The sequence below is a fragment of the Ostrinia furnacalis genome, unplaced genomic scaffold (genome assembly GCF_004193835.3).
Source record: "Ostrinia furnacalis isolate ACB-3 unplaced genomic scaffold, ASM419383v2 OfSCF3148, whole genome shotgun sequence".
In the NCBI taxonomy this organism is placed as follows: Eukaryota; Metazoa; Arthropoda; class Insecta; order Lepidoptera; family Crambidae; genus Ostrinia; species Ostrinia furnacalis.
The window spans coordinates 61,822-68,690 of record NW_021133387.1 but is presented as its reverse complement, the minus strand read 5'-3'; positions in this window follow the sequence as shown (position 1 = coordinate 68,690).

The following is a 6,869-nucleotide window of genomic DNA, read 5'->3' as shown; positions in this document are numbered from 1 at the left end:
GCCGCTCGACTATTGTGGTGAGCCCACTCGTGACACAAGCATTATTCAGCTTAGTACGAGGGGCTAACAAGACTATTAGTAATTTATGCAATAACAAATTACTGATAATCTTTAAAAAACAACTCAAGTTTATCTACGTTTTTATTAACCAGAAATGGAAAAGTGTGCTTTATGCAGCATGTTTAGCAAGGTAATGCCCACATTAATTTTCTTATTAATCGATTTATTTTCAAGAAAGATGACTAATCAAGTTTCATAATATCAGTCAAACATAATGGTTTTTTTATCAGAGTAGGCGTTGATTGACAACTTTTGGTCTTATGCCCATTTTTTAATTATCCCCAATTTTTGAGTATCCCTTTGAAAACAAAATTCCTGTTAAGTGTTACCATAGGGGTCACTTAAAAATTAGAGATTGAAGGTGAAAAAAAAACAATATTACTGAGTCTTTCTCTAGTATGATAACACACCCAAGCCCACTTATCCAATTAGTTGTGTTACATTAATCTTTTCATTAATCCACATCGATTGTGAGTCATTATTTGTGGTCTTACCCACTGCAATATATTCGCCCTTGACGTTCCTTTGTCTGATGCCCTTTGAAAGGGTTTCTTGAACTATTCAATCGAAAAGTTCTATCTAGCTAGATAATAATAAGGTTCTTTTTGTGTGTTTATCTAAGGCTCATTTTGATTCGGCTTCAATCGAGGCAAGTAAAAATATCAAATTAGGACAATGTTAATCTTTTCGTTCTTAAGTCATGTTAAAGTCACTTTAGATTTAAAGATATTTTTTTGTGAAAACAATTCTAAGAATATCTTTATTTAGAAATTGTATAATTTTCTTCTTTATGTCTTTCCTGTTTCTCAGTCCTAAATTATTGTCCTACTTTAAATAATAATACCTATTAAGCTCCTTATAAAACATTTCACATAAATTAAATGTCGTGTAGAGCGAGACGACAAAGAAGAAAGATTTTTTTCAAGTCTCGTTTACCCCTCGCGGTGAAGTTAAAATCATAGTAAATACAAATGAGTAGGTCATCTTCATAGAAACGCCCGAGCGCGGTTTGTATGTGAGCGCGCCAATACGTATGCGGCGCGCACGCCCAAAATTTAGCGTGGATTAGCGGGGAGTTGCGCCGAATTTTGTCAGTGTGTGCGTGCGCGCCGCATACGTATTGGCGCGCGCTCACATACAAACTGCGCTCGGTGCGTTTCTATGAAGATGACCTACTCATTTGTATTTACTCTGCTAAAATTATGCTTGTGTCACGACATGAGTGAGTTCACCAAAATCGTCCAGCGGCGGCGGAGAACCCACGTTCACCGACACCTTGGGCTATTGTCAATTATTTGAACGACAGCTACAGTTAGGGACTGGAATTCGCTGCCTGCTGCTGTCTTTCTTGAACACTATAATCCGGGCCTTTTCAAGGCGAGAGTGAATAGGCACTTATAGGGCAGATATGTACCATCCTAGACTACATCTCACTTAACACCAGGTGCGATTGCGGTCAAATACCTGCTGTTGCGAGCGATCCTCCTTCCATCTTTATACTCTTTCGGCCTATAGATTTGTAAAAACCAAATTCTGTGTTATTGTCATTTTTGTCCTTTTTTTGACTTGTTCTTATAACTTAAGCTCATGATAATATATTTCGGTTCGATCTCGCATCTCTCTATCTTTTATAACTCCCAAATACAGTCTACATTTCGTTAACAGCACCTGCCTTGTCGTGCATAAAAAAAGCATAATGTTTGCTGTTCTCTACAGCTGTGTGTATCACAGTAATGGCGGAAAGTTGCCGCCACTCGTACATATTTCAACTCTACAGTAGATGCAGCCGAAATGATGTTTGTACAAAAGATTTTTCTAGTGTTGCCAGCGTGCATTCAGAGCCGGCGATATTTCGTGGGTTTTGAAGTCATGACTGTCGAGTATGTGCTGTGATTGTAAATTGTGACAGATGTGTTATACGCCCGTAGTCACAAACGATGCTTGCTTAAGTGAAGCAGCAAATCGAACGTACAGCGTTGAATAGAGCTCTGCGATTGGTTTGTGTGTCACCCTGGGCATCCACGCGCACTGTGAGACCTCATAGTAACGTTTGCGAATATGGGCGATTTGTGTCAGATATCTAACAGGGATAGGGTCGAGTGGCGACCACGGGTCGGAAGACGTACCGTGGGCAGGCCTCCCACAAGGTGGACCGGCGATCTGGTGAAGATTGCGGGAAGAACCTGGACCGGTCGTTGTGTAAACCCTTGTCTATCAGTGGACGTCATTTGGCTGAAACGACGACGAGGGATAAGTACCTACATAGTATTTGATACTGTTTTTTTTTGTAAAAACTCAATTACACTTTCCCGTGTTGATTCAATGGAATTTACTAGCTTTTGCCTGCGACTTCACTCGCGTGTATATTATCTATCTCAGAAAGACTTTATCGTTGACAAATTATGTGCCTATTAATCATTCCCATGAATCATTTTATCTATTGGTAAAAACCATATGAAAATCCATTTCAGTGGTCTTTAGAGTTTAAAAGTTTTATATTTTTTTTATGTAACATCCACGGAAGGAAATCCAGTAGAGGGTGAAGTTAGATTTTTTCAACAATAAAATTTCGCGGAAAAGCTTGCTTATTATAAGCTCAAATTTTACAAAATTTATATATTTCTTCGAAATATTGAATTTTACAGTAATTACTCTGTAAATTGGGATAAGTATTTCATTTGATACCAGTTAGAGAACCGGAACACGGTTTTCCAATTATTTTATTCAGAGAACTCATAAAATTACAATTTCAAGTATAAAATTATTATGTTAAAATAACAAAATGTTCATTCAAGTTTGATTCTTGTTAAATCGCAAAGGGCAAAGTTAACTTTGCTACTTCCTACTTATAATATTATAAATGCGAAAGTTTGGATGTCTGGATGTTTGTTACTCTTTCACGCAAAAACTACTGAACGGATTTTGTTGAAACTTTACAGTATTATTGTTTGTAACCCAGATTAACATATAGGATTCATGCCGATCTGGGACACTAATTTGCACGCGGGTGAAGCCGCGGGCAAAAGCTAGTTTATTAATAATTTTAGGGTTTCGTTACTCAAAGGAACCCTTGTAATACGGTACTATTGTCTCTCAATCCGTCCGTCTTTCACATGGAACCGTTATAGCAGAGATTGCAACCCGGTATGTTTGGGCCCGGTTGCGTATACAGGGTGTCCCAAAAAGTAGTGTCTATCCGAAGCCCAGAGGTAGAGCATCACTAGGGCTATCCAAATCACCCCCAAACCCCCATGTATGTTCCGCGATTTTTGATAGTTTTAGAGTTGTGATTGTTTTAAATTTCTGTGCTTAGGCACTTTTTTGGTCACTGTGGCGCGAATAGTCAAGTTACATGACAGACAGACAGACAGACAGACAGAGTTACTTTCGCATTTATAGCCCAGTCCTCACACAAGCATTATAATTAATTTAGCTGTAGGGCGTGTAGGGGTTAACAGGACTATTAGTAAATTTTGCAAAACCAATACAATTATCCTTTACCTACAAAAAAATTATCCAAAATGGGAGCCTAATTCCAACTTTTTAATTCACATACTAATAATACCAGTTCCATCTACCCACATTAAAACCATTCACAACGGAGTTATCGCGTACCTGCCTTTATGTCCTTCAGCATTCCTTCAAGGGTGTCTCTACCTTTGTACAAGGATTGTACGTAATGTATTAGCATGATTATCCTTTTCATTATATCAACATGTCTTTATGTCTTTACAGAACCTCCCTTTCATCCTTTCAAACGCGGTATTAAAACAGTGACGTCATAGTATAATGGGGGTTAGTAGGTTTATGTTTCAAAGTTACTTCATCATCGTCATTTCAGCCACAGGACGTCCACTGCTGAACATAGGCCTCCCCCAATGAGTTTATCACCTGGTTGGTAGCGGCCTGTATCCAGCGCCTTCTTGCTACCTTTATGAGGTCGTCGGTTTGTAGTTTACTAGCTTTCCGCCCGCGACTTAGCCCGGGTGGAATTTTGTCTGTCACAGAAAAATTTTATCCCGCGCGTCCCTGTTTCAAAAACCGGAATAAAAACTATCCTATGTCCTTTCCCAGGACTCAAACTATCTCTATGCCAAATTTCATCAAAATCGGTTCTGTGGTGCGTGAAAGCAAGACAGACGTTTGTCTGTCTTGCTTCCACGTCTGTTTAGACAGAGTTACTTTCGCATTTATAATATTAGTATAGATTATGTGTACATTTTTGCGTTCTATTAAATTTAAAACTGCAACGGGAGCCAAGAGGCTTACACTCGTATTCACAAACGATGCTTGCTTAAATGAAGCAGATTGATTGGTTTGTGTGTGACTCTGTGCGTCCACACGCACTGTGAGACCTCATAGTAATGTTTGTGAATGAAACCTCAGAATATGGGCGTTAATACATAACATTTATTATGTAGCCTGACGTTTTGGCTGCTCAGGCTAACTTGGGTGGGCTAAAACGTAATGCAGAGAACCTGCTCTTACATTCTATTTGAAGCTCTAACTAAATAGCATTTTAGCGATGATATATTAAACTCTCTTTATAAAAAAATACTTTTGTTACTTTTAAACAGATGTCTCTACTTCTTGTTCGTTCTATAAAGATCCAAGAGTAGCTCTCATGGCACGCAGATCACGATTTACGCGCGCCCGATCATTCGATGTCGACGTAATTTGGACGCTCCCTGCATAATAATAAGGCCTAGTATATTTATCTATCTGCTGGTTTCTTTCTTTTGTCTTATTTTAAAATATACTCGTATGTACTGTACAGGAACCTCTTGGTTTCCGTAAACCTTTTTGTTCATAGTTTGGTGAAAAAAAGTAGAATTCCACAATAAAGAAAAAAACAGCCATTCAAAAAATCCACAAAGGTACCAAATGTAGAAACCTCAACCCTCATTATTACACTCTGTAGAATCGTTACCCGTTATTATACAATAATACCTCTCGTCCCCATCGCTGCAACTGTGAAACCTGAATCTACAACTTGACTGCCAACAAAAACCTAACCAATGATATTATAGTGTTATTGCGTATGTATTAATTATTGAATTTGAATTCTAATTTACCATTATATCATCAGATCATTCAGTCTCCACAGCGAGAACACAAGCTCTTAAATCACTACAGGCAAATGTATGTAAAATACCTATATTTGGATATCCTATATAGATTTGGATTATGGATCCGCGGGAGGTACCTGGATGCAAGCGGCGCAGGACCGGTCTTTGTGGAAATCCTTGGGGGAGGTCTTTGTCTAGCAGTAGACGTCTTTCGGCTGAAACGAACGAACGAACGAACCTATATTTGGGCCTAAAGTGCGTGTGGTCTTGGCATACACTCCCCACGCTGGCTAAACCGCTTGGTTAGGTTGTTCGCATAATAATATTTGTCTCTTAGTCGCCTTTTACGAAATCCTTAACCTGACAACTACTTAACAAGATCAACAAAGGATGATCGCGTATTACGTGTCGGTCAGGCATCGATGGCGGCCCGTGCGGTCGGCCTTCGGAGGTGTCAGTTACCGGGTAATGTTACAGGACAATAATAAGGTGCAGAAAGCCCATTCTTCTTCTTGTCGTGTCGACAACAAACCTACACAGTGTCAGCCCAAAACTCCGCCACAAGAGTGGCGTTGAGAAAGAAAGCCCATTAATGATATTTTTTACTAAGTAATCTCTCTCTATACTATACAATATACAAATGTCTCCAAAACCTTTTGATCCACCTTTAAATATTATGAACGATTGTGAGGATGTTTGTTATTATCTCATGAAAAAAAAATGTGAATTTATACAAGGTTTATTTATTTAAGGTCATAGAGCAGAGCTGATCTTAGACTTAGTGTATTGACTCATTCAAGACCTGTTTTTTAATTGCATATTACAAGCTATTTTCTTCAGTTTAACTTTCCATAGACATTACATTTTTAAATTTATTAATTTATTTATCTTTATTACAATTTCTAAAATTTTACAGTCATTCGGCAATGAAGCTGATTCAAATCAGTTACATTGTCAACGTTTCGTAAGAACTGAGGTGAAATTGTGTAAAGCAATCGTTATCATTTGACAGTTCATAACGTACGATTATTCTGTCAAACGCTTTGTTTAACTGACTTTATCGTACGTTATGAACTGTCAAATGATTACGATTGCTTTACACAACTCCGCCTCTGGTCTTACTGACTTGTCCCTTTTATACTGTGGCCAATGTGACTTGTTTTAGGTGAATGTCACGTAATCAGAAGACGAATTGGTCTCGATCTAACGATAGCAAATCCGCAACAGGCAATACGAACAAACGTGCTTGATTACTATGGAAATTAGGGTTGATACAGTATTGTTGGTGAAAAGTTTACTATTTCGTTCCGTTACTATTTTCGTTGAGTTTGTTCCGGCGTTTCTTCTCAGCACTTGCCATATTTTTGTCTCGAAGCGCTGGTAGGGCCCAAAAGATAAGGAGACATGTAAAGTGCCCCATAAGGGCTACCTTTTCTTTTTTTTATTATTTTCTATTGAAGTTCATAAGTGCCACTTGTGGTCTAAACTGAATAAATATTTTTGATTTTGATTTTTGATTTTGTTCGAACGTGCCTAATAACACGTTCAAGTAGGTAATGTAGATCAGTGTGCTTACCATGAGTTCACGTTAGGTGAGCTCGCTAGCGAGTACGTCAAAAAATCTATGAAGATTTTATTTCTTCAAAGTAGCCACTAGGGGCGCTGCACAATATGTCATACGTTTAATGTCATTTTTTTACGCAGTCGCTAGCGAGCACACTTAACGTAAACTCATGGTAA